We start from the raw sequence: 26,169 nt of genomic DNA on the forward strand, positions 1-26,169 counted from the left end.
CAAACACATTTCCATCAAATTAGAGGAATTTGTGGCAAAAAAAAGACAATTGGGACCAAAATTCTGGATTGAAAAACTAAATCTCGACAAAAGACAAATTGAATGACAAAGCCTCAATCTTCGGCATCCAGACATCCTGAGAATCCGTCTGAATAATGTGCCGTTGATGAGGCCTCGATAAGATTAGCCTCAGACAAAAGATGAGGTAGAAAGGAGAGCTCTGAATCTGCTGCTGGGTTTTGTCTCAGTGAATGAACTTTCCTGACAGCGGAGGAATTTGTCAGACTAATTTTGGGCAATCGGCCTCTGCTTGCACTGTGGGTTTTGGCAGCAGTTTGTAAAAACAAATAGCAAAAAGAAAAAAGCTTCACGGGTTGCAGATCTGTTAGTTTTTAAACATTGTAAACAGGAAGTTCAACTATGAAGATATAAAAGCTTAAAGTGTTTGTTTTTAAGTCATGCTTTAGCTCTTTTTGGAGCATCTCGTTTGAGTTTCCTATTCTTATATTTTGCCTTTGCATGAGCGTACTGTCTTGTGCATAGGTTTATGAAACGATACAACAAAGCAAATCCACAGTCAGACAAAAAGTCTTTCTAAGGTGACCACCAAGTGATCTTCAGAGACTTTGCCACTCCAATCAATAAAGCCTTTCATTTGAGACCACAAATTTCTTGATGTCACCTCAGGAATGGCACAAGAGAAAGCTGAGGTGAGCCCCTCCCAGTCTTTGCCTGCGGTGGACCTCATTTTCTCCCACCTCCTCAAGTCTCTGTATCCCTGTAACTTTGAAGTCCAGCCAGCAAAGGGCTTTGAAAAAGCCTGCAATCTCCCCACCATGACCAGGCAGGGGATTAGCCAAGCCCTGCAGGACCGAGTGGAAAGAGGACGGAAGAGGGCTGGAGGAGGAGTAGCGCCATTTCCACAAGGGCCGTGTATGTGCAAGCAGCTCTCCCTCCGGCCAGAGCTGTGGGGGATTAACAAGCTACTAAGGAAGCAGAGAACAGACCTCCAGCCCCTTTTTCAAGAGTTCTGCAGAAACCAATTTACAGCCGAGAACTGAGGGGGGCCGCTAATTCTCCCCATAACCGCCTCCTGCTTTAACTCAAAATCTTTGTTGTGTCACTCACAAAATCTGCTTTTGTGGGACAGCAGACATTTCCAGGATGTCCAAAGTCAAGGAAGCATCAACGAAAAAGGTTCCAAATATTGATACAGTAACTTCATTGACTCCAACGTAACATTTCAGTGGCCACGGAGCGGGGAAAATAGGCAGTTAAGCTCCTAATCTCACCATCAGACTTGATACGATCAGTCACGGGGGAAGTCACCCTGGAAAGTTTGTTTTCCCTTGTGAGGCAAAAAAAGAGAGATTATTCCGCTTTTATCCATTCTGAGCTCAAATATTTGCCTACACTTTGGGCTGTAAATATTTCATAAATGCTCTGCTCTCAATGCTTTTGCAAGCCATGCATTTGCTGACTCAAAAATGTAATAAAAGCACAATATAATGTGCTTGCCATGTGTGCAATGTCTAAATGTGTCACTGGAATGGTTAATGCAAAAAAAAAATTTTTTTTATAGACTTGCTGGATTCAGGAAGGTTATCAAGCAGTCAGCGGTTCTGCTAGACTGTTGGATGGATTGTTGAGCGTGTCTCATTGAAGTGCAACCGAGTCGCAATATATACAGTCTCTCTGGATACAATACGACAGCGCTATCAATAAGTAATAGCAACTTATCTCACAGTGAGGAAACAGAAACAAAAAAAAAGGCCATATCCATACACTGCTGCTTCCCCATCAGTGCTTTCAAGTAACAGGGTCTTTTGTCTTATCTGTGACTGAAAGGAGCTTGAGGACTCTGCCCTTCATCCCTTTGTTGTTACAGAGTCTCTTGTGGAAATGGAAGATTGGCCCATAGGCGTGGGTGTGTGAGGAAGAGCCAGGCGGCCGTGCAAGCACATCAGACTTGAGCGGTCTTAATAAAGCTTCCCTCTATCCACTCCAGAGATCTCCTCACCCCAATTATACGCCTGACACCTCCACCCTCCTCCATCTCCTCTTATTTCTCACAAACCCCCTCCACCTCGCCATCCAGTTCCCGGCTCTGATCGCGGCGCTCCCTTTGCTGCGCTCAGAGTCCCAAAGGCCTGTACAATATCAGGCTGGTGGCGGCGTTTGCTTCACAGTCTGCTGCCTGAATTGTATGAGGAATGGATCTCTTTTTGGTATTGTTAGTGACCACCGACACCAACTTAAACAATCACCGCTCCACCTGAGAACCCACAAGTGTTTTCACTAGCAATTCCTTTTGGAGCACTTCATTTAGATGTTTCCCATGGGAATTCAAATATTTGCCTGAAACCTGTGACCTGTCAATGTCATCTGTGCAAATGAATTAACACAACACCCACACAGTGAGGTGCAAACCTGTGGAGGCATGTCTCAAAGGTTCTCTGTAACACTTTAAAGTGATCAGAAGATCAGGTCTGACAACTCTTCTCGCATAATCACCACTTCAAAGTCTGACACTGAATTCACATTTACAAGAGTCATTTCCAATAAAATATGAGTAACAAAACTGAATAAAACTGTTCATTAATCAATAAGCCCACTGCCAGAAAAAAATAATCTAAAATCTAATCTAAAATCAGAAACTACTTAGGTAATTGATTTTTGTTTGAGTGATTCGGTTATCTACTTTCTAAATATTCTGTGATTCTCATTAGGATTTGGGCTTTGGACTGTTGGTCAGAAAAGCCATCTGCAAGGCAGTTTTAGGGTTTTTGTAAATCCTTGTGGCCATTTTTCACTATTTCCTGATGTTATACACCAACTAATTAATTGATTAGCTAAGATAATTACCATCAGATTACCTGATAATAATCAAACTGTGGGAAAGAGCTTAGATAAGTCCATCATGCCTAGGTAAAAGTTGCACAGACTGTAACCTGAATAATTTGTCCTCTCCGCAACACCAACCGGAACTTTTTCCAATTATTAAAAAGCTTCGTGAGTCCATGAATCTGTTGTTTACAAGCTCTGGTTCACTTGCAGTCGAACGGTGTGAACCAAAACAAACCAAATTAGAACATGCCAGAAAAGGTTAACTTCTCTGATGAGACACACACCAGAGAAAATTAACTGTATGCGTGATCACACACACTAATGCAACACAATAACATCTACAGGCATACAAATAAGTCTAATAACACAACGGAGCACAGAAGTGCCACTCCTGCCTGGCTGTCTAGTCACTTGTTTTTCAGACATTTTTGCTGGTTTTACCTTCAGATGCTTTCAAGGTCACAGCAGGCCTGCATCTGGCCAGCCATCTGTTTCCAGCCATCCCATGAGGCGTCCTGTCATCGCCGCTCCTTGGCCCTGTCCTCTACTGTCCACATTCAAGCTCACTGGGGAAATGCCCGGCCAGACAATAGCTCCTCTGTGATTCTACACATTTCTGACGCATTTCTGCAGTCGTTCCCCACCCCGACGACTTCACAACGCGGCTCACCTCGCTGGAAACCCTCCAACAGGTGTGCACGCTTCATTAGTATGCACAGTACCTGCAGATCACTCAATGTTCTCATTGTAAAGTTTACTTATGTCGCCTTAAATCACAAGTTTGTGCAGCATATGGCACCCTATATCCTTAGAGTGTTGATTTAAATGAAGAAGACGTCCACAAGAAACCTAATCGAGAGAAAAAATACATACAAAACCTCAGAGAGCAGTGAACCTGGTCTCACAGGAATCTGTGAAATAGCCACAGATTCGCTTAACTCAAAATCCGTGGAATAGCCACGGAATAACTGAAATTTCCGTGAAACTGACACGGATTTCGCTACAATGCAAGTTAATGACCCGTGGCTATTCCATGGATATTTTTTCCTATTGGTTTGTTCCAAGTCACGTGACTTTCAAAGTACCGGCAGTCAGAACAAAAAACATGGCGGACAGTTCTCTCATTTTTAGTGAAAAAAAATCTATATTTTGACTTAGTTTCTGCATAAAAATGGATTTTGATTACATTTCTAGCAAGAAATATATGTTTTACTTTCAAAATATTCACTCGGTGAATGTACATAATCACTTTGTATGTTGGAATAGCCACGGGATATGACTGTCATTAACTTGCATTGTAGCGAATTCCGTGTCAGTTTCATGGAAATTTAAGTTATTCCGTGGCTATTCCACGGATTCCTGTGAGACCATGTTGCTCTTGTAGGGTTGTCAAAAATATCGATACTCAAAAAAGTATCGATACTCAAAAAAGTATAGATACTAAAACGTTGTATCCGGATACAATACTCATTTTCAAAAGTATCGATACCTAGCCAAGGAATGAACACTTAAGTTAAACTATTGTTATTTTTTTATCAAGCTTTCCTAATACTTTGCACAGCATACAACCTCAAAATATTGTTCTAATTGTTATTGTTTATTGGATTTATTTTTTGCACTACCTCAGACCTGAAGCTTGTTATCATAGTTGCAGTTTCTTTTGCTGTTTTTTAATATAAATATTTAACCTGTGGTTCTGTTCATTTTTACATGTTGCATTTTTCTTGTTAATAAAAATATTTCTTGTGGTATCGAAAATGGTATAGAGTATTGAATATTTTCCTGAGTATCGGTATCAAGTTGAAAATTTTAGCATTGTGACAACCCTAGTCTCTTGATAGACAGACATGCAACAGGCAGCATGTAAAGAGTATAGATGTAATTGTATGACAATGTAAAGAAACAGACAATCCAAAACTTCACCACAGCAAATGCTTAAGGCACCCCGGAGCTAAGTAACCATTATCTGATCATCACAACATGTAATCAGTGGTTTATGTTACACTTAAGATTTGAAACCATGATTTCAGTGTTTCTCTATAGCTTCAAATATTCCACACTCATTGAGCGACAAGCAAGGTTCGGTTCCAAAACCTTAATAAGTTATACAAAAAAATATTATTTTTTATTAAGATTTTAATAAAACTCAATTTATCTGATTCAATAGGGCTCTGTGGATTGATGGGATTTTACTCACAGTAATATGGTAACGTAAGCCGACAACACAACAATTCAAATTCATCATCCAGATTCATCAGCTGTCATCAACTCAGCCTCGCCAGAAGAACAGAGAAAAGAGCAGAAACACAATGCAGAAATCTTTCATGGAAGATAACCACAGCTGAATAAACTGGCAGAAAATGTTGCATTCACCTCGCATAAAACTAGGTCTTTAAAATGATACTTAACCATACAAGACTGCATCATGAACAGTGAGCACAATGCTGCTGCTACTCTGACTCGACCCTTTCATTGCAGTGTATCTGATATAATACAGTTTGTCCTTGGTTGGAGAAAAAAAAAAACTCTTCATAAAAGTGTGCCAAATATTGAAAAGCTAATTCCTGACATTTGATTAAAAGGAGTAGATAAGTAATTGAGTAGACGGTATCCAATTTAAAATGCTGCACCAGTAGCAGTATTTCCACAAAGCATCCATTAATTAAGTATTCTCCGTGGATGTCTCCAGGAAGTAGACCTCACTCAAATTGGATGTAATGTGACAATCTAAATAGTGCATTTGAGAGATCGGTGAATAGAGACTTAAGGTCTCCCCAAATCAAATCTACTTCAACTTTTAATTACACAGGACCCATTTGAGAAAGAAACAGCATTTGTTACTGTACCTTAAGCCTTCAAACAGCGATCCACCAAGCAGGTAAGTAAAGCAGGTTGGTGCAGGCTGGTTGAGACAGCAGCTGTCAGTGTATCTGTGGAGGACAAATAAATCACTATTACATCTGTGTCTGTCTTTGACATAATGCAGGACAGCTTATAGTGATGCAACCTCAGTCTGTGTGAGCAGTCGGAGCAATCATGTCGCATCTTTTCTCACAGAACCCGAAAAGTCCAAACCATGAATAATAATGGCGGAGCATTAATACTGCATATACCATCAGGAAAAACCAAAATGTGACATAAAAATGTTTTTGAACTCCGGGGGAAGCGAGACATGATTGGTGATGTCTGCATGAACAGGTTGCTTTTGCAATAAGTGAACAAAATCTTTTGACAAATCCAAGAGCTCAAACTAGCCAAATCTGATGATGGCATCTCAGCTCACAATCTGCTCTGGCAATCTGCTCCCAGGAAAATATCTTCACCTTGCCAGTGCACAAACCTAAACTAAGCTTCATGCGATATTACAACAAAAAAAAAAAAACATTTCATCTGCAAGCTGATATGCAAGAAAAAATTGAATTTCTGAGCAGCCTCACTAGGATTTCCAAGTTATTATGTCTGCTTTTGAAGAAGCTGTCTACTGAACATATAGCAAATGTATTTAATTCCCCGCTCCACATAGTCACTGCTGATTACTTTTCTATTGGACATTAACATAAAAAAAGCAATCAGAAATGCAATCTGCTGCGTAATATCACAGGGGTTTATGTGAAAAACTCACATAGTCAAAGGTATCACAACAAGCATTTGAACTGTAATTTTAGAGCTTCATTAACACGGCCATTGTTCTGGAAAATCTTTGAGTTAGCAACTTTCAGTGCAGCTTATCCCTACCTGAAGATAGCTGCCCATAATCTTCTATTAAGCCTTTTGGGGATGCTATGGAATGGATGACCTAGTTGGATCATGACCTGCACAAAGACTAATTCAGACAAATGTTGATGATGGAAGTTTTGACCTCGAGCCCAGCACATTTCAAGCAGCAGAGCCCAGGAAGACTTGCAGAGGCAGCATCCTCTGGATTAACAAGCACACCAGCTGGCAGCCACATGCTGATGATGGTTCAGTTAAGGTTAAGGCAAAGCCAGCTCGCCAGCTTATTCTTTTTCCTCCATGCTCTCAGGTTCTCTTTGTTTAGACAAAAGGACAGAGGAGCCGTGGATGGAGAGGATGTGGCGCTGTGCTTTGCATCAATAGTTTGTCCTGGAGAGTGTGATTCCATTGGGCATATAGTCATTATTTTCTTGTTTCAGTGAGTGAAATGTTGATCAGCAAGGGCCTGTACTCCCCATTTGTCAGAACTCTTAACAGATCAGCTCTGAACTTACAGTTGCTTTAAAAAAAAAAAATACAAAAGACATCAAACAGGCAGATAAGGCCTGGTGGAAAACAAATTCCAACGCCCCCTCAACAAAAGGTTCCAGACTATCTCAGAGGCACTTAAAGTTCCCAGACTACAAATTGCCCCTAAATGCATCTTGATTAATTTAGCAAAGTGCGTTTGTGCTTTATAGCAGAACCAAGAAGGGGTTCAGTGACGTAGATCAGCTGGCCATCTGCTTGAGTCGTGCCAACACGTCTTCCATCATCATCCACTTGCAATTTATCAGGTACAAGGCACAAAACAAGGGACTGTTAAACTGTTGGAAAAGCCTGTTTGCAAGCCTCACAAGTCAGTATCACTATGTAATAATAATTAAAACTGCCAAACAACCAGAGTTACATTTTCAATTATGCCAAAAAAGGCTTTTAAAGAAAAAAAGTCTTGGCCAAGAAAAAAGGTTTTGATTAAATGTAAAAAGTTTTCTGTGTTGGGTTATTCTGACCCGAACAAGCGAAGGACATTATAAAAGAGAAATTATTCCCTGACCTAGATACTTCAGTCCAGCCCGGGCTCGGACTCAACTCCTGACGAAATGCATAAACACTCAATTTGAAGAATTTAAAAACCATAACTTGGAACCACAACTGAGAGCCTAATCAAATCACTGCTCGTCCTTTGAACCGTAGGACCGGATGTTTGCTTGTTTCGCTCGTTCCCTTGCTTGCCCGGGCTTCCTCTCAGCCAACATAATCTGCAGGACTGCATATGGATGCATCGACTTTTCAAACCTCACACTTGTGGAATGACTCTTCTATTGATCTGGTAAATGGATACAAGACGGTGGGATGGGAGACGACACCACAACCTCTCTGGTTGTGTCAGCTCCCATTAACGATGCTACGCAACATGTGTGCGGAGGAATGCAAGGGAGGAATGAGCAGAACTTGTTAAGAACTGTTTATTTGAAGGTAATAAAAGTAGCAGCGGGGTGGGGTTTGTACGGGAAACAGAAGGCTAGAGGGAAAGATAGCTTAAAAAAAACCTCAACCTGCAATCTCATGTTAATGCTACCCTGGGAGCAGTTTGATTAATCAACTGAGCCCACTGTAGGAAGATTTAGTCACTCATTATCCCAGATCAAAACTCCAGGGTGCCTGATCCGGTCTGAGGATCTGCATTAGAAGCTTCTTGAGATCATCCAAAGCTCAAGCCCATTACCATATACTAGTCAGCCCTTTTACAAGCTATCTTCTTAGCGCTTACCAATCCTTAATTAAACTATTCATTCTGCAGCCTGTTTTATTACCTTGTTTTATTACCTTGTTGGGATGTAGAAATTTTAATATATCATAAATTTAAACTATGTTGGCCACAAGAGCATTTTTTTTTTGTTCAACCAGTTGAATAGACATCCATGACTTCTATCAGTCTGTAACAAGACAAAGGCACCAAACAGACTTCTTTTTTAGCTTGAGAACAAAAAATGTATTGCAGTGCTGCAGGGGGGGCACGGTCCAAAGTACATTATGTGCTGGGGAAGTACGCTTTTAAAGCTTCAAGCCTGAGATCAACAACTTGATTAACCAAAAACATGCAATTTAGACAATTTAATGGATTCCGTCTAGTCACTCTGGATCAGAGCACCATTTAATATCAGACTTGTAAATGTCTTTATTGAGGGGTTTAGTGAAAGGACATGAGGACGCTGCGAAAGTTTAGTGCTTCCTCAAGCAGAAACGAGTCAGCTTCAAATATCACCAGCACCCTGATAGGGATTCTTCAGGTTTGAGGGTGATGATGGGTTCTCTGTTTCAGTCTTATTTGTGACCTTTTTCTATTTTACTTGAGGAGATGGGAGACATTTAAATGGCATCCTGCCAATGCAGATACTGAATAAGGACAAACTTTTTTATTCATAATTACAGTTGTCCTCTGGAAACTCATCAAAATTAGACCCCTGTGAGCCCGAGATCACTGCTCAAATATCATGATTATGTCAGCGCTTCTGAAAAAAGTCAAACCTCTGAGCACTGTTGAGAAAACACCATCTTTTATAATTTAGTATCTTACTGGCTTAAAGTTAAACATTTACCCTGATAGAAGACAATTTAGTTAAAGTTCAGTGGTCCATACAGTTGCATGGGGAGGAATAAATGACTGTAAAGTCTAAAAACAGATTAAAACAGTGACTAACTGCATCTATTTTATTGTTCTTACTCATTTTATTTAAACTTTAGAATTTTAAAATTGTATCTTAATTTTGTGTTTCTGCCATTTTTGTATTTCTACTATCTTATTGGTTAAATTTGCTTTTGGGAAAATTCCAGTTTATCACTGATTGGAGCCTTATGATCACACTGTATTCACAAATTGCTTCTAGAAAAATGACAATAGAATAAAGTCAGATGGTTCAAGAAACTAGAGCAGTCAGACAATCAAAATGGTTGGAAACACATGGCTGGTTAACCCAACTATCTAAAATGCTTTATTTGGAGGCAAATCAGTTGTATTTTTTACTCAAATTCTGAGTTTTCCATTAAAAAAATTCTGAATTGTGAATTTTACAATGTAAGCCCATTTGTTTTCATAAGGTATAGTGTCAAATTATGTGGTGAATTCATGAATCATTAACAATTCAATAAGAAAATATTTAAAATGTAATGGATATCACTGATGTACCAAAATTTTGTCCTGACTCAAAGTCGTAAATGAAGCTGTTAGTGTCAAATTCCTGAAATGACTCGACTTAAATGATGCTGGTCATGACGTTTGATTTAGCCACCCTACCTCCAACTCGACCTCCACCTCTACCGTCTCTTGCTGTCTGTCTGCTACTGTGTGTTTGTGTTTCTCATCTCTCTTGCACTCTGTTTGTGGAATAAGTAAAGATGGATGTTTCTTACGTCCCTGAGTTTTAAACTAAAGCTAAAACTAGTCTAGTAAAAGTAGAAGAAATACTCAGAAAAACAGTTAAAACAGAGCACAATTTAATTTCTAAGGTTAAACTTTGTCTGTATACTATCAAGGCCATTTGAAATTGCCAATTGCATTTTTCTATAATCAAATCATATTTCAAATTCAGCTGAAATAGGACAGAGGCAGCATGCCCGTCATGACAATCACACTACAGTTAAATCTAAAAATAAGACCCTGTTTGTATGAAAATGGAGTTTCCCTTTGAACACTTTGAACTGCACTAAATGGATGATTGATAGAATTGTCAATGGCCACTGTGGCTGTGCATTTTTGGACAACAACTAATAAATCTAGCAGCGGAGATGGGGAGCGTGGTCTCTTCTGCCTCCCACCAAATGCCAACAGCCCAGTGATCATCTGGCAAACAGACCACACTCCTGCCCTTTCTCTACTCAGCTGTCTATTAAAAGGAAAACATGTGGTCTGGTGTCTTGTTTCAGGGAAAGTGAAAACACACACCCGCTGAGGTACACAGTAGAGCAGAGGAGTCAGGCATGTTGTGACTCAGAGTGTCTTTCCCCTTCCTTTGTATCGCATTCCCTCACTCCACATCGCTGCATGGGGTAGTGGTAAGTGACTTGACCCCTCCCTGCTACCCCCAGGCAGGGCCCCCACTCCCTTGACACCCACTCAAGAAAATCAATCAGTATTCAGGTCGTGCCACGGGGACGCCTCCCCCCTTTAACACATGACTTCTGACCCCAGCATGGTTCGCCTCAGAGAGCGTGACAGGGATTTGTCTGTGCTGCCAGTGTCTGCTCCATGTCCGACGCTAACAAAGTCCTCATGTTGAGGAGAAGGGGAGGGGCGGACCGCGACCTGACCCCGTCCACCTACGGCACAATAAATCCAGCTGAGGAGTTCAAGGTGGCCTGACCTGCGTCCGACCCCTGTCTCCTGGAAACACAACCACACTCTCCAGCTGAGCCTTTCCCCATCAATGCCCCAGAGCAAAAGGAGGAGAAAACAGAGGATGCACTCGGGTTTCGTGGATGCCGCTGGTACGACAACAACCCGTTTATTTCGGCCGTATTTCACTTCACCCAACTCTGCGACATCCGAACAGTTGGAAAGCCTTGTTTCTGTCATGGGAAGTGCATGAGGGGGCAGAATTAGCATAGCATAATTACTCAGGGGAAAGATCCAGACTCCAAGGAGCAAGACATAACCCATAATTTGCCATTGTGCTCCCTATGCAATTGACAGTCGGTCTATGATATTGGAGATAAATGTCGGAATTCAGGCTGTTAGTTTAACTGATGGTGCATTCAGTATGATAATAACCACGGCCTTGCACACAGTGAATCTGATGAGCAGTCTTGCAATAGCTCTTCACCACTTTCCCTCCCCTCTATGGGGTATTATCATGCTAATCTAAAGGAGGAGAAGAAAAAATACATTTCAGTGAATGAGGAAACATAATAGGAAGCAGGGACCTCTGGAACCGCGAGGAGACAAAAGAGGGTATATTCACCCAGCTCCGCCTGAGCAAAGCAGGGGTGACAAATGGACACAGACATTATGCTGGCTGGTTAATTAAAAGAACATAGCCTAATTAAAAAGATCTTCCTGGTGAATGGACCGCCTCGTCGCAGTAACTGACCTGTGTCTCCCGCACATGTTGGGCACCGAGCAGTCAGTCCCTCTCTTTTCTACGCATTTAATTTTCACATCAGAGGGGCTTTGACTGACGAGCGGCAAACACCGAAGTGGAGCACGCTGCAGGAAGTGCGCCAGATCATGGTGGGGGTGCTGGTGCTAGTTAAATGACTCATGATTTCCATTAGACAGTCAATGAAACTTGCACAAGAGATTTGATTAAATGTAATTCCACATCGCTTGCACATACTTTTTCTCATAATTGTATTTGTGTCCAGCTGTTCTGTACGTACAGCTCTGGACTGTTCAAGGACAGTAAGTTTTTCATTATTTACTCATCATAGTGTACAGGTTGTTCATCATGTATAGACTTTATGGTGACGGCTGGGAGAGACAGTGGGTGAAAGGCTGCTTATCGTTAATATTTTGGATTTGTTAGTGGCCAAAACTATTTGTTATACAAAATTTTACCTTTTTTGACAAGCCAGTAGTAAAGAAATTTTAATGGAATTTGTAACTGAGTGGTGGGAGTAAAGACTTTCCAAAAAGCTTCAAGATCACAAAGCGTAATGTGTTTAAAGGTTGGTTAAGGATAAAGGTGGTACTGGACCACATTGAATTTAGAGGTGTTTGTAATGCACATATTTCTGCAAAAATACTACCAAAATAAACTTTGTATAGGGAAAATTAATGGCAGAACTATTGAATTACTATAGATAGTGCAGGTGTACCTTATAAAGTGACACATGCCTGTAGACATGTGTGCTCTTAAACCTATTTCTTCATTGCCTTTAGCAACATGATACACCATCTTAGCAATACTTTTGCAACAACACAGAGACTAGTAACTTTGTGATGTACATGCACCACTGATCAGCACGACTCCAGCTGCTGCAGCCTTACTCAGAGAGGAAGCTGCCATATTGTACAGCTATTGTAGGACATAACATAGAAGGCTTGAGTGAGACTTTTAACCAAAGCGCTTTACACTAAACACTACACTCATTCTCACACACATTCTTACTGGTGGCCGAGGCTACCAGGATACACTGGTGCCACCTGCCACCATTGGGAATTCACACCGATGAACGCATCATCGGGAGCAATTTGGGGTTCAGTAGCTTGCTCAAGGACACTTCGACATGTAGGCTGCCAGGGTCAGGGATCGACCCACCAACCTTCTGATCTGTAGGCAACCGTTCTACAAACTGAGACACAGCCGCCATTACAAATAGCCCAATATTTAGTCGACAGATATACATCAGGGTTGGGCAATATGGCCCAAAAATAATATCAGGATACTTCAGGGTATTTTTGCAATGAAGATATTCTTGACGATATGACAAAAAAATGTATATATAGAAGTTTGTATAAATAAAAATCGTACAACAGAATTAAAAAATCAACCATTAATCTAAATTGTAGTGTAAATCGCAAATCTAAACAGTCGGCAAATACAAAATATTTATTCTAGACTCTTCAGTGCAAAACAGTAGTATTAAAAACCACTACATGGTTACAACTATGGCCATGTACAGACCACCAAATAGCATAGACTAGACTAACCCTTAGACGGAGAGCTGATATTATTGAGATTCAAACAGGACGTTACAAACAATTTATCGTGTTCTCAGTCCAGTGGTAGTCACCTGTGTTTTGGTTTAATGAGTGACCTTGTTAACTGGTGACTCTCAGCTGAACAGAATATGGAGGTGTATTAGTAAAAACCTTTGTTTTTACTTGAATCAGTTCTGGATAGATACGCCTCTGTGTTTATTGTCTGTGCCAACCAGAACAGAAGTTACTGTGGGCAACCACACATGCATTCACCTGAAAGTCACCCACTAACAAGGGCACTCAAACAAACCCAAACACCTGCTGCTGTGAAACAATCAGGATCCTGTTGTAGTCCACTGAATCCACTGTTGTTTTAACAACCCAACATAGAACAATCAGGCTTTTTTAAAGCTGGGAACAGTTCTAATCCAATGTTTAAAGTCCGCTACGTCGTCTGGATGACTGGGGCAAAACTGCACATCAGTTGCCAATATGGACATTCAGTCAATCGGGTTTGTAACCAGAGGGTCGTTGGTTTGAATCCCAAGACTGACAGGTCAAGGACTGAACTTTCCTTGAGCAAGGCACCTAACACAGCTCAGCAGTAATGTCCTGCCCACTGCTCCTTGCGCAGTGTGTTCACTTGTGTGTATAAAAAAAAAGGATGGGTTAAATGCAGAGGTTGAATTTTCCCATTGTGGGATTAATAAAGTAATTCATCTTAACTCACATGCATATTTTTGATGGCATCTGCTGTAAAAGGATTTATAGTGAATGTGTATGTGCAACTGCATCACTGGTCAAGCAACAATGTGCAAGAGTTCATATACCGGGGAAATTCTTTGCATATTTTAGTGTTTACCTTGGAAGCATCACTACGTTCAAGACATTACGGTTGTCATGAAAACCATGCAAAGTTGTAAAATCCTGCCCGGAAGCACTGTCAACAGCTGTGCAGTAGCATTGTTTGTCGGATAGCCTTCAAACTGGACTCCCTGACATTTGGTCCTCTTGGTACCTGTAGCTACAGGCCCACACCAATGCAGACTGTGTTTTGCTGGAGGGCTACTGTCAGCCTCAGACTGAGAGTGAAAATGCGTGTGTATTGGCCCCTCATTCCTTTCACCCAGCCACCTGTCATTGAGTTGTGACATTAAAGTAATAGCATGGTTTGGCGGTGGGTGCTTTGTTTACCCTGAGTTGGTTTTCATGCCGTCAGTCACCAGAAACTGCCCCTCGGGGAGAGATGGTGGAGGCAGGGAGGAAAGCAATGAAGAGAGATCAAACAGCCGAAGAGGATTTATTCGCTGGACCGGGGAAGTGGCTCGTGTGACTGAGTGGGAGGTGTGTTGTTGTGTTTGTGTCTCTCTCTTGGTGGAAATAAGTTTACAGCCTCCGAGTAAATTAATGAACATGTTTTTCCAGCCCCGAGCAGTCATCCAAATCACTGCAGGCACACACACACAGGGCTGCACAATTATGGCTAAAATTACCATCAGCGATTACTCTGAGATTGTGCTCATGTTTGGAGGATCACAGTTTGACTGAAATTGATCCAATTTTCGGACAAATAGCCTGATCCTTTTCATCTACGGCAGATGTTTGAAATACAATAAAAGGCTTCAAAACTGTTAATACCAATGCTCAGATGGAAACTACATGCTTATCACAACATAAAGACTCACTTTGATTCAGGGTGTAAGACATATTTCATCTCCATCTTTTTTACTGGCGACATTCATAAAAATATCAATAACCATCACGAGAAAGGTCAGATTAATAAACTCGTTTTTTTTAAACAACACATGCATGACAACGATGTGCAAATTGCTTGTTATGCCTTCAGGGTGTTTTTCTCGTCTTAGCTCTAGTTCTGGAACAATAAGTCAATCAATAGATAAGTCAACCAACATATTGTTCGTCATTAGTCATTTATTTTTACAGGGCAAAACAAGATATTGTGATCAATATTACTCACATTTTTGACACCGATTTAAAAAAAAAAAACTTTTAGTTTAAAAGTTAATTTAATTCCAGATTGTACTGTGGATACATTTATTATTTTTTTATTTATAAAAGCACTATGTTAAAACTATGATTGAGACTTCTTTGCATCAATACTGCACCGTATAAGGATGCACCTATGAAGAATGAATTATTTTTTTCCTGACCACAAGCCTGCACCCTCTCTCCCACTCACTCACACAGACACAGCTGCAGGGGTGAGTCAACACATGGTTAATAAACTGACACACACACACCGTCGCTCTCTTGTTCAGTGCACTGTAGGGGAGGGGGAGGTGTGTTTTACTCACCCTGGACGGCTGCCCAGTTTGGATTCATATGACACTAACTGAAACCCCCCGATAAACCCCCGCACTCCCTCCCCCCAAAGAGGAGTTTAAAAATAGCCTCGATTCGATGGAAACGAGCCCGGAGTTCTGAGAAATGGAGGAAAATGCCCAAGCTAAGTGTAGGCGAGCAGACTTATCTTACACCATGTCCAAGCCAAATATTCGCTGCACATATGGTGACCACTAAAATATACACAAATAATAGCGTGAGAGCTAAAGTATAGATTATAAACAGCCAAAATCCACCCCTGAATGCTTTGCACACAGGTGAAACACTTCATACACATAGGCGCACAGGGATTCAGAGTTAAATCTTAAAAGAAAAAGCACTGCATATCTAAATTTAACACATTCCAGATTTAAGCACGGGGGTATGCAGAGTGTTGTTTGCGGAAAAATCAGCTACAAGTCCTATCTGCAGAGCACAGGGTGCATGCATAAGAAATCGGATAAAGAGCCTGAGGGAGAAGGAGAGTTGGGAATCCAATCTGAGTTTTATAAACCATCAATGAACCTTTCACCTAAAACTAGAGCTGGCAGAGTTTAACTTCATGCAGTCCATTTAAAGTGTGTACCGTGCAGGAGGAGCAGTGGGACTTGGTCAACTTTTCAAGGAACAAGGTCAAACAGCTTCGCTATTTTTGGAAAGTTTGGAAATTAGATGCAGTCAGGTCCCTCATTGAAGGTACGCCCACTGCTGAGAGGAGAGCCCATTTCGTTTTCAAAAGATGTGATAAGTCGCTGGGGGGGAAAAAATAGCATATTTTCTCTGAACACTTAAATAAATTAAATATGTGAATACCTGTCACCTTGTGAGCGTGTGCGGAGCAGGGATGGGATATGATGGGGCATTACTGTGTGAAGGCAGCAGCTTTGGATGAAGAGGACAGAAAAAAAATGGCTTATCTTAGGTTTTTAATTTCCTGCTTCATTTCACGTCTCAGGACCATAAAAATTCTCATTTCGAAAAACTCCAATAAGCAACAATGAGACATGATCATAACTCAGAATTACTTCTATAGTAACTAAGCACCAGACCCCCCCCCTCCCCCCTCCCCAGTCATGCAGTCAGCCTAATTGCTTTAGCCAAGATGTGACAAGCCAGACAATTGCTGTGCAGCGGATTATCAAAAGAGAAACCTAAAAAAAAAAGAAATCTGATATTCAATCTCTGTCTTACTTGTCTGAAAAAACAAACTCTAAACCCACAGTGCTTTGCTTCAGCCCCTGTTCTGTTGATGTGCTCTGCAGCCTGAGGAATGGGGACTACTTCTCCAACACTTTGCAACATTCTTTACAGTCTAGTATGTGTTCAGTTCAATGCAGCGCATTTCTGCTGGACTTTACAAGGACACGTAACACAATCAGAAACAATGACTATAACTACTCCTCAAACATCCAATCAAATAATCAATAATCATCATTGCCAAACCTGCTTATTTAGATTTTCATAGTAAACTGTACACAGTACCGGTCAAACTATAGTGCTGCAAATACTAAATAATTTCATCTTGATTTATAGACTAATCTCAGATGAATGTCAAAAAATAGGGCTGGGCAATAATTAAATATGAATAATTAAACATTGAACTTTCAAAGGAATCGTATTGTGATGAAATCATATATAAAATATATCACTGCGCCTGTATAAATAAAACAAGCACATGCTAACTCAAATTTCTCAAAAAAAATCTGATGTCAACATTTTTTCAGGTTTTGGTTTTTCATCACACTTTACATTACAACTCAGTTCAATGTGATTAATAAACTGGACTCAAGCTGGCAACCTTCCAGTCACAAGCCAAAATCTAAACTCCATTACCCAGAATACAACACTGCATACAGCTCAGGACCGGGTTCTCTCTGCAGAATAATCGTGGAGAACAAGTTTCACTTGGAACCCAACCAAGGGTGAAAATCTGAAATGCCCCAGTGAAGTTTAATCAAACAACTGTCTCAATCTGATTTACATAATAATAATAATAATTTGATCGATTTGAAATGGTTTTGTTAATTTTGAACCAAATTCTTCATTAAATGAGTAAGTATTATATTATTTACACAGGAGTATACAAAAATAGGTATTACCATGTGGTTATTTCATATAAACTATTAATGTATTGAATAACCAGAAAAAAATGCAACATATTGATATATACTGTATATCATTTTCAAGGTATGAAACGAGCTAAGATGGGATATAAGATATTCACCATAACGCCCAGCCCTAGTCAAACATAATGCAAAATAACAATAACAATTTTCTAAAGCTCAAGTCAAGGACTAGGTACTTTGTATACACTTTTACATGATTAATTGACAATAAAATAGATGCAAATTAGTTTCCGTCGATGGAAATGAATTGTTTCTGCAAAGAAGAAAATTCAGACTACACTTTAGGCTGTAGAAACTTGCAGTAGTTATTTGACATTTCCCTATTTGAACAACGACTCAAAAGGTAACATACATATGCATTTATAAAGGAAAACAGCTCTAATTCTTGTCTTAACTTCAGCATATTGTTCAGTGTCACAACTCGACTGTTGTTCAATCACAGTCAACTTCCAGTCTGTCTACAGACAGCATTCACCAGATTACCTGCATTGAAACTACATAAAGAAAGTTTTCTTATCTTAAAATTGCACAAAGGGGGAGCTTAGGCGTGCAGCTGACTCCTAAATCAAACTTAAATTAAAAGTCTGGCAGAGAAGTTTGTCCAAGTCGCTTGTGTTCAAACAACAGACTAACGTCTAAAAAACAGAAGTGTGCCAAAATAGACGCAGCTGACGGCAGATTCGCAGAAATCAACAGCCAACTTAAATGAAGCCAACCTGTTTTCTATCATGTCTGAATCAAGCTTGTTTTCTCTCAATTTCATCATTCCATCAGTTGTGAGATTTCAATCTGTGTCACCAAAGGCAGGATGTGTTGATTTTCTCATCATATGCAGCCAAACATGTCATGTGAGGACAAAGAATCCCATTAAAACAGGAGATTTTCAACAGACCTGCTGCGTTTCTTTCAGGATGAGACGTTCCAATTTGAGGCGACATGTGTCAGTTACAACTTCTTGTGCCGAAAACGAGACGGATGTCTGCTGTGCCAAGCGCTCTTTTTAAGAGTGCACACCAAATCAGAGAGAGGTGGCGAGAGGCCCTGGGTGTCTGGTAGGTCTTTCCAGGGAAATAACCTCTGGCACAAAGATGGATGGTTACATTTCCTGCAGCAACAACAGCCGTTTGTTTGGAGGAAATGGGAGAGTAACTGGGCCGTTAGTACAAGCTGTGATAGCCACCGTGGCTGAACAGGCAAAGAAAATAACTCCACTAAGAGAAACGAAAACTTCACAAATTGAAAAACCAAGGAAAGGACGTTATGGTGCCGCCCACACTACTTGATTGAGAGCCAATCTCTGAGAAGCGGAGCACAGAAAACCCACAGAAACGAGCACTTAGCGATGAAGATGGAGATAAGGAAAAAGGTGATGCTGCAGCTAAGGTGGGCAATATGGATAAAGGTTACATTAAAAATATATACTGAGTTATAGCAGTTATAGTATTTCATTAAAATGCAATTCACAAGCTGGTTCTAGATAAAAGAGCCAGATGTCTGTAAAATAGTAGGGGAAAAAATCACACTGATGCCAAGGACCAATATATTCAACATCACACAATGAACTAATACAGCCTGTCTTTGTTATTTGTAATAATAAAAATCAACAAACTTGAAATCAAAACACAACCGATTCACCTTAGGTGACTGTACCGTGGTGAGAAGTCCATTGTCCATTCAGTTTTTCTCGGCTCACTTTTCCTCGACAAGCAAGCAAAGAACAAAGAAACCATGGCTCCTGCTGACTCTCCTGCTCAGGTGGAAAAAAAATAGCAGGTCCTATATCTGTCCATCTATAAAACCCTGAGGTGCCCTGAGTGCTGCCCAATTCCTACAAAACAAAACTGGACCAGCAAAAGAAAAATACTATTGAAACAAAGCAAGTATGACAAAGATTAAATACTCATGTTTCACATATCTTGCAGCTATAAATATATCATAGTATACAGGGTTCCTACAGCTTAACGCAAGTTAGATTCAAGACTTTTAATGCCACTGAGAATTTAATTTCAGCTCAATTTTACAAGATTGCAGGAAGGAAAATGTGCGTTGGCGTGTTCGGTGTGTTTCCATTCACCATCCCCGTCTCTCTTTTCTCTCTCTTTCTTCTTCTTTTGTTTTTGACGGGAACACACAGGTGGGTTCCAGCTCTGCCATTACATTTGCGACCTCGATTCTCACACTAATCTGCTGAATGTGCAAACCTCAGTCTATATGTTGCTAACGACCAACGGCTAAACATTTACAGGCAGAAGTTGCTCTTGTGAAGTTTTGTTCTGCCATCATGGTCTGCGTGACGTTAATGTGAGAGGCACTCAGTCATTTTCACTTTTTAATGATAAATATGTTGAGATTTTGCAATTTCACAGTGCAACATCAGGAAAAAAAATCATAAAATACTACTTCCCCTGTATCAGCAATTTAAGACATTTAAAAAAAATTCAGTCCTTAATGTTCGATAAATGGTTTCAATGCTTTTTACTTTTTAAGGATTTGATTGAAATAGATTTAAGTCAAATTGTTCCAAATTACAACTCGGCACTAAAACAGCATTAAGAAATTTACTTAATGAACATACAAAAGTGACTTAAATCGAGTTGGTGAGAAGATTTATATTGTTATAAACTATGGTTTCGTGTTTTATACTTAAATCACATTAATTCCACGTTTCCTTTTGAAAACATTCACAGTAGCATCCGATTTCTCCTCCACCAGTGAGAAGGACGTGAGATTGGGAAGTCGGGGGGGTGATTTGCTCCACTTTCAGGCTGGCTGACTAATCAATGATGCGGGAGGTCTGCACTCATTATGAAGTGATTAAGAGATCATTTGGAGCAACAAACCAATGCACTATTGCCGTCCCCCAGCCCACCCAACTAAGAGTTCAACAATCAATAACTGGTATGTATGGCCAGAGGCCATTTACAGGCACACTTGTTTCCTTATTTCAGTGGCTTGCTCCTATTAAAACACAGGAGAATGGTAGTGGATTTAGGGGGGAAGTTATGTTTCTGTACTCTCAGTAGTGGCAGGAGGGAGTGTGTTGTGATGTCTGTATTATCTTAATCTTTTGGGAGTTAATATTATCCTACTGAGCGTTAAGGTTTTTAAAATAAACAGGATTCTGGGGGATTGTGGGTGACGTGGCTGAATGGGAGTTTTGGAAGATCGTTGCGCTTAGTCATCAGCTAATAATCCTTTAAAACGATGAAAATCCATGCACATATGAAGCCGCATTAGCTACTTCTTCACATCGAATATGCATGAAAAATGACAAGGATTCCTTTTTTGGATGAGTCATTTTTTTTTCCTTTCAAGAGGGATCCTTTTTGTTGTGCATGCTCCTTCCAAGCTGCCCTGTGGGTAGCACGCACAGCCTCTTTGCTACACAAATCAAAGCGTGTGTCTATGATACTATAGTGAATAGGTAGTCTCTGCTTCATCTAAAAAGGGCAACTGATACAGGAGTGTGGAAGGTAAAAGCATGAATTTACAAGTATTATGAGTCTGGCTGGAGAATTCAGATATCGTTAAACAAAACCACACAACAAAACACAGAAACCTTAGTGCATGACTTTACAAAGAAATGAAACAAAGGAGAATAAAAGGCTTGAAAACATAAAGGAACTGAGGTTTTAATTTTTAACAAAGATTCTTTCATGAGACACAAGACCCTTGCGGGCTCAAAATATAAATCTGAGGCAATCTGCTGACACTGCAAGCTACAGGTTATATTTTCCCCTCTAATTGCTGGACTCGGTCCACCGTGCTTCATGAAGCGTAACCAGACAGTCATCCAGTGTTCCTGCTGCACTGCTTGTGGCCGCGGCGGGTTGGCAAGCGCGAGCCCAAGTCCATGTTCGACAAGGGGTTAACGTTTCTGAAGAACAGCTCGACAAAACCACAGGAAGACAGCCAGTCTGGATGGATGGACCGAGGCCTGTCACTTGTCCAGTTTGCGGTCTGCCGCCTGCCGCCATCTTTTTCTTCTTCTCCCTCTGCTTCCCTCTAGCCTTTCACTGAACTCAAAGCTTTTCCTCCCATAATTTACACACTCATCAGCTTGGCTATAATTTCCAGTCCTGCACTAACCACACCAGGACCACAGGAGGTAAGCCACTGCACGCCTGTTCTTGGAATCAAAAGTAATTACAAGCCTGCCAAGGATTGAAATCTAATAGCTGATGATGGTACTAGTGGGAAAAAAGGTTGTCAGGGCTAAAAACATCCACTGTATGCACCTTTACTTCCACAATGCTGCAACAGTGATAGGGGAACAGATGAAACTAAAGCTGCAGTATACATTATGTCCATGCCACAGGCATTCTGTAAATGAACTTAGTATATCCAGGAGATACTGTGCACCGAATCAGCAAAAAGTAAGGGGGAAAACTTTCTTTCCAAGCACAGTAAAGAAGTTGTATCTGTTCGGCTGGAAGAGTGGCTGAAAACAATTGAAAGGGGGAAAAAAGCCTCATGCAGCTAGGACAGTGATGGAGGACCCACTTCAGCCACGCTGCAGAAGGCACAAGGCAGGTCCGCCTGCTATTCTTAACCTATGCATTTGTAACGCTTGATGCAACATGTTAATGTGATTTCTTACCAGCTGTGGCCAAACAGGGCCAGGCCTGGAGGCCAAGGCCCGGTGGTCTCAGCAGATAGCCTGGACCGGCCTGTGCTGTGTCAGCCCTGGATTATGGATGACAGGGAGCCTGCGGGGCTGACAGGTAATAATTCACTCCCCAGGGGTCCCACACCCTTCACTGGACACAAGCAGCCAGGAAAAGGTAGGGGAGGGTGGAGGGACGCAGCCTTGAAGCACACATCCTCCTCACCCACCCTCTTCTCCTTCTTTTCACCATCTACTTCAAGAAACGGAGTTCTCATTGGCTGCCCAGTTGCCACGGGTAACCAGCCATTATCAAAATGAAATATGAGGTGCCACAGACCGGTGCCTCTCTCAGGTGCAGGGCCAAACAAAGTCCCATATGTTGCGGATGAGAAGCTGAGATTAACTGTTGCTTCCTGAAGCACGGCGCTGCACCAGCCCATTCTTCAGACATCGGCAGTTGCACAATGTCGCCATGTGCTTGAGGTCTGAGACACTTCAGACAAATCGCTGTTGTTCAAGTGCCACAACAATGGCACGAAAAATATTATCCAATGCTCTCAAGTTCCACTGAGCTTGAAATGGCAGGGAAATGAGCGTGAGTGTAGCAATTCAACAACTTCAAGTTCGCCTGAGGATTTAATGTAACGTGTCATTGTGTATCCCACTAAAATTCAGTTCTTCCCTCTGACCAAGGACCGACACTGTATGTGTATAGGAGTGTTATATGTAGCTATGTTCAGATATTGAACACTTTATCTCGATGATGAAAATGGAAATAGGCCTGCTGAATGTTCCCCAAGGGCCGCAGTCCTCAGCCCCTGGTTAGGAGCCTATTTCAACCATCATTACCCTGAGGACCATTAGGAAGATGCCATCTGCACACGCGGGGGCCCCTCCATCGGGGCCTCTTGTCATTTCAAACTAAAAGCAAGTGCCGAGATGGAAATCGGAAATAAAATTACACACTGGGCTAAATGCACCATTAACCATGCTAACTGAGCGACGGACCTATCAGGGCCTGAAAATGAGAGCTGGACGAAGAGCAAGCAATTTTCAGAGGTGACGAGGAAATGAATGCACTGTTGGTACTTTGCTTTCTCTCGCATTTACGACTGTAACTCACCAGTCAGCAGAATGTGACTTTTCTAATGGTGTTGAGTTAAAAAAAAGCTTGAAAAAACAGAAAGAAGTTGATTGTTTGTGAGCGTGGGAGATTGGCACAAACGAGGGTTGAATGTAGATTTGTATGCGCTACACATAATATAAGTAGGAGTGCAGACAGACATGCTGGTAAGTATCAGACACAATGTCAGGCTACACAGGAGCATCTCTCTTCTCCTGCAGGGAAGCAGCACCTCTCCTTGTCAGCAGACCCGTAACATGTCAAATAAAATAACCTGAAACCACATTGCAATGTCCTCCGAGCAGCACAGAGTGCTAAGTCACTGTACAACTGCGGTAGGAAACCGCAAGCCATCAGCGGCCTCCCCATCCTATGATATCACTGCAGCAGCTGAGATGAGCGGGGACAAGGCAAACCCAAAGAAAATCACAAGATCCAACCACACTGTCTCCACTTAAACATCTGACTGGATGGTTCAGGAAGTGCATGATGTTTTTCTCTTTAACAGCCAAAACAAGAGGCATTGTTCAATCAAGGCTATGTACCCCTTAAGCCAAACATGCATTTTTAAAAATGCCTGCAAAACTTTTGCAAGGTTAAGGATAGATCAGAGGAAAAGAACCGGACCAGGCTGCCTTTGAGTCAGGCAAGAGGGCACATATTGCCTTGCAACAGACAGAGATCGAAAAAGTAGTGGTGTAGTCTGTCTCTGTTTGTGCATAGGAGAGATTTATTTATTGTTGAAATGTTCTTAGCCTCAACTGAAACTGAACACCCACTGAGGGCGATGAGAGGGCTAATGCACACCAGGCTGAGACAAATAGTCCCACTTCTGCAGAGGATGGCTCAAGAGCAGCCCTGAGCCTCTATTTCAACATAAATAAACCACCATTTGCTCCTGGGAGAGAAAAAAAACACGGGTTCCTAATCTCTTTGTGCATCGTAGTCAATACTGAAGACCAATACAGATTACTGCTGAAACTCTGCGTGCAAAAGCAGAAACCTGTTAGAACAATGAGCTCATCGTTTCCCTCCGAGTTTGGCTTCAAGACAAAACTGCAGATGAAGTAAGCATGATTTAGCAGGTAAAATCTATGCAAAGTCAGAGTGTGCCGCTTCATGTTACCGAACAGTGTTTTCTTTACTAGACACCCACAAGCTCAAATAGATTTGTTAACGTTATCTGCCAGTAACAGGGAGAAAATGCTCCATTATGTGTTGATTTTCTTTGCACGAACAGGGTCTGGAGTAAACACATTTGGCCTGTTTTCGTTGGAAAATAAACCAGGGTAACAGAAAATGATGAATCAATTAGTATCTTAGGCAAGACGCCACTTAAAGACAGACGTTATCAGCTGCTAATTTGTGATAAGTTGCTCAGGACTCTTGCAGCAACAGTCAACAGAGAGCGAAAACATGATTTTTTAAACAGCCTATTGCAGGTCTGGTTAACTGAGGCTTTCACACAATGCATTGCCTACAAAAATCTGCAAATTTGTGTCAAAACCACAACGCGGAGGACAATAAAAATGTCTAATAGCTTGCAAAATCAGTCAGTTAATACTGGCTTGTCATCCTGAGTAGAAATGACCAAAACACAGCCGAGGAAAAGAGAAAACAAGCGGCTTCTCCGGACTCCAAATTCAACTTAAGGCTCATAAAACGTGTCGGAAACAATGTGTTTACGTGTTTAAAATTAATGTAAAGGTTTGGACGTCATTTGCACGGTAAAATAACCTCTCTTCTGTGGAAAACTTGAAGCTCCAGACTCCTAATAATGAGCAAAGTAAGCGCAGCTGCAGCAGCATCGCTAAAGTCCTCAACTAGCAGGCGAACCACTTCTTACCTTATTGTTTCCTCCGTATGTCCAAGCGTTGGAAAAAAAAACAACCGCCGTTGTCTCTCAGCAGACACTGACGCGTTAAAGTCGCAGAGAAGAAGGCAGAGTTGTTAGTTTTAGCTAGTTTTCTTCGGTAAACGGTTAGTAATCCCAGAGCGCCACAGCAGCGAAAAGGCGCCCCGCACTTCTGTGACAAGACTGGAGCCAGACTGAAATCACAACACTTCGGGAGCCGCTCAGGCCACGCCCCCTGCCAGCAGGTTTGACAGGCGTTCTGTCCTATCACGACGCGACGTTCGGACCGTATCGTCTCCGATTGGTTAACCGTTTGAGCTTTTGTCTTTGGCCCCGCCCAGCTCGGGCTCACTTTTCTCCCGTTTTCTCCCAGATGTTGGATGCCTAAACATCAGGGCCCCTGTAACGTCAGCCAGCCAATCAGAGCGCAGGACAGGGGATTTAAACACACACAGTTTGACTTCATGGGAGGAGCGATTTAAAAGTCTGTGAAGCAATTATATTTCTTCTAAATTATATTGTATTACACCATACAAGTGTGCTATTAAGCTGGTTTATATACAGATTTAACAATATTTTACCCACTTACTATTTTTTTATTTATTTTTGCTAAATTTACCCTATTTCAATTCATCTTTTTTATTATTACCATTCTAATTGTTGTTGTTTTTAATCAGTTTTCTATTGTTGTGTCCTGATGTTGTAATCAAATATATTATCAAGTATATTGCCTACATATATTTCATTTTCAAAACAAAGTAAAATAAATCCAATAAAAGTAAATCCTCACAACCGTAGAATTAATTAAATTATTAAAACCAGTAATTGCTTATCAATTTGCTGATTATTTTGTGGCAACAAAATAATGTGGCATCAACTAATTGATTGACTCGTAATTTCAGGGCTGTG

General features: G+C 41.1%; 1 protein-coding gene across 2 annotated transcripts in view; it reads right to left on the reverse strand.

Annotated features, from left to right (window-relative positions):
• Positions 1-25,427, reverse strand: part of sema6e (sema domain, transmembrane domain (TM), and cytoplasmic domain, (semaphorin) 6E) — a 176,154-nt gene extending 150,727 nt beyond the window's left edge. For both annotated transcript variants that reach the window (XM_059340224.1, XM_059340223.1), the window contains exons 1-2: positions 25,252-25,427; positions 5,694-5,777 (exon numbers count right to left, since the gene is read on the reverse strand). The gene's annotated coding sequence lies outside the window, so the exon portion shown is untranslated. The remainder of the gene's footprint in view (positions 1-5,693; positions 5,778-25,251) is intronic.
• Positions 25,428-26,169: the final 742 nt, after the last annotated feature.

The sequence above is a fragment of the Centropristis striata genome, chromosome 8 (assembly GCF_030273125.1).
Source record: "Centropristis striata isolate RG_2023a ecotype Rhode Island chromosome 8, C.striata_1.0, whole genome shotgun sequence".
NCBI classification, from domain to species: Eukaryota; Metazoa; Chordata; class Actinopteri; order Perciformes; family Serranidae; genus Centropristis; species Centropristis striata.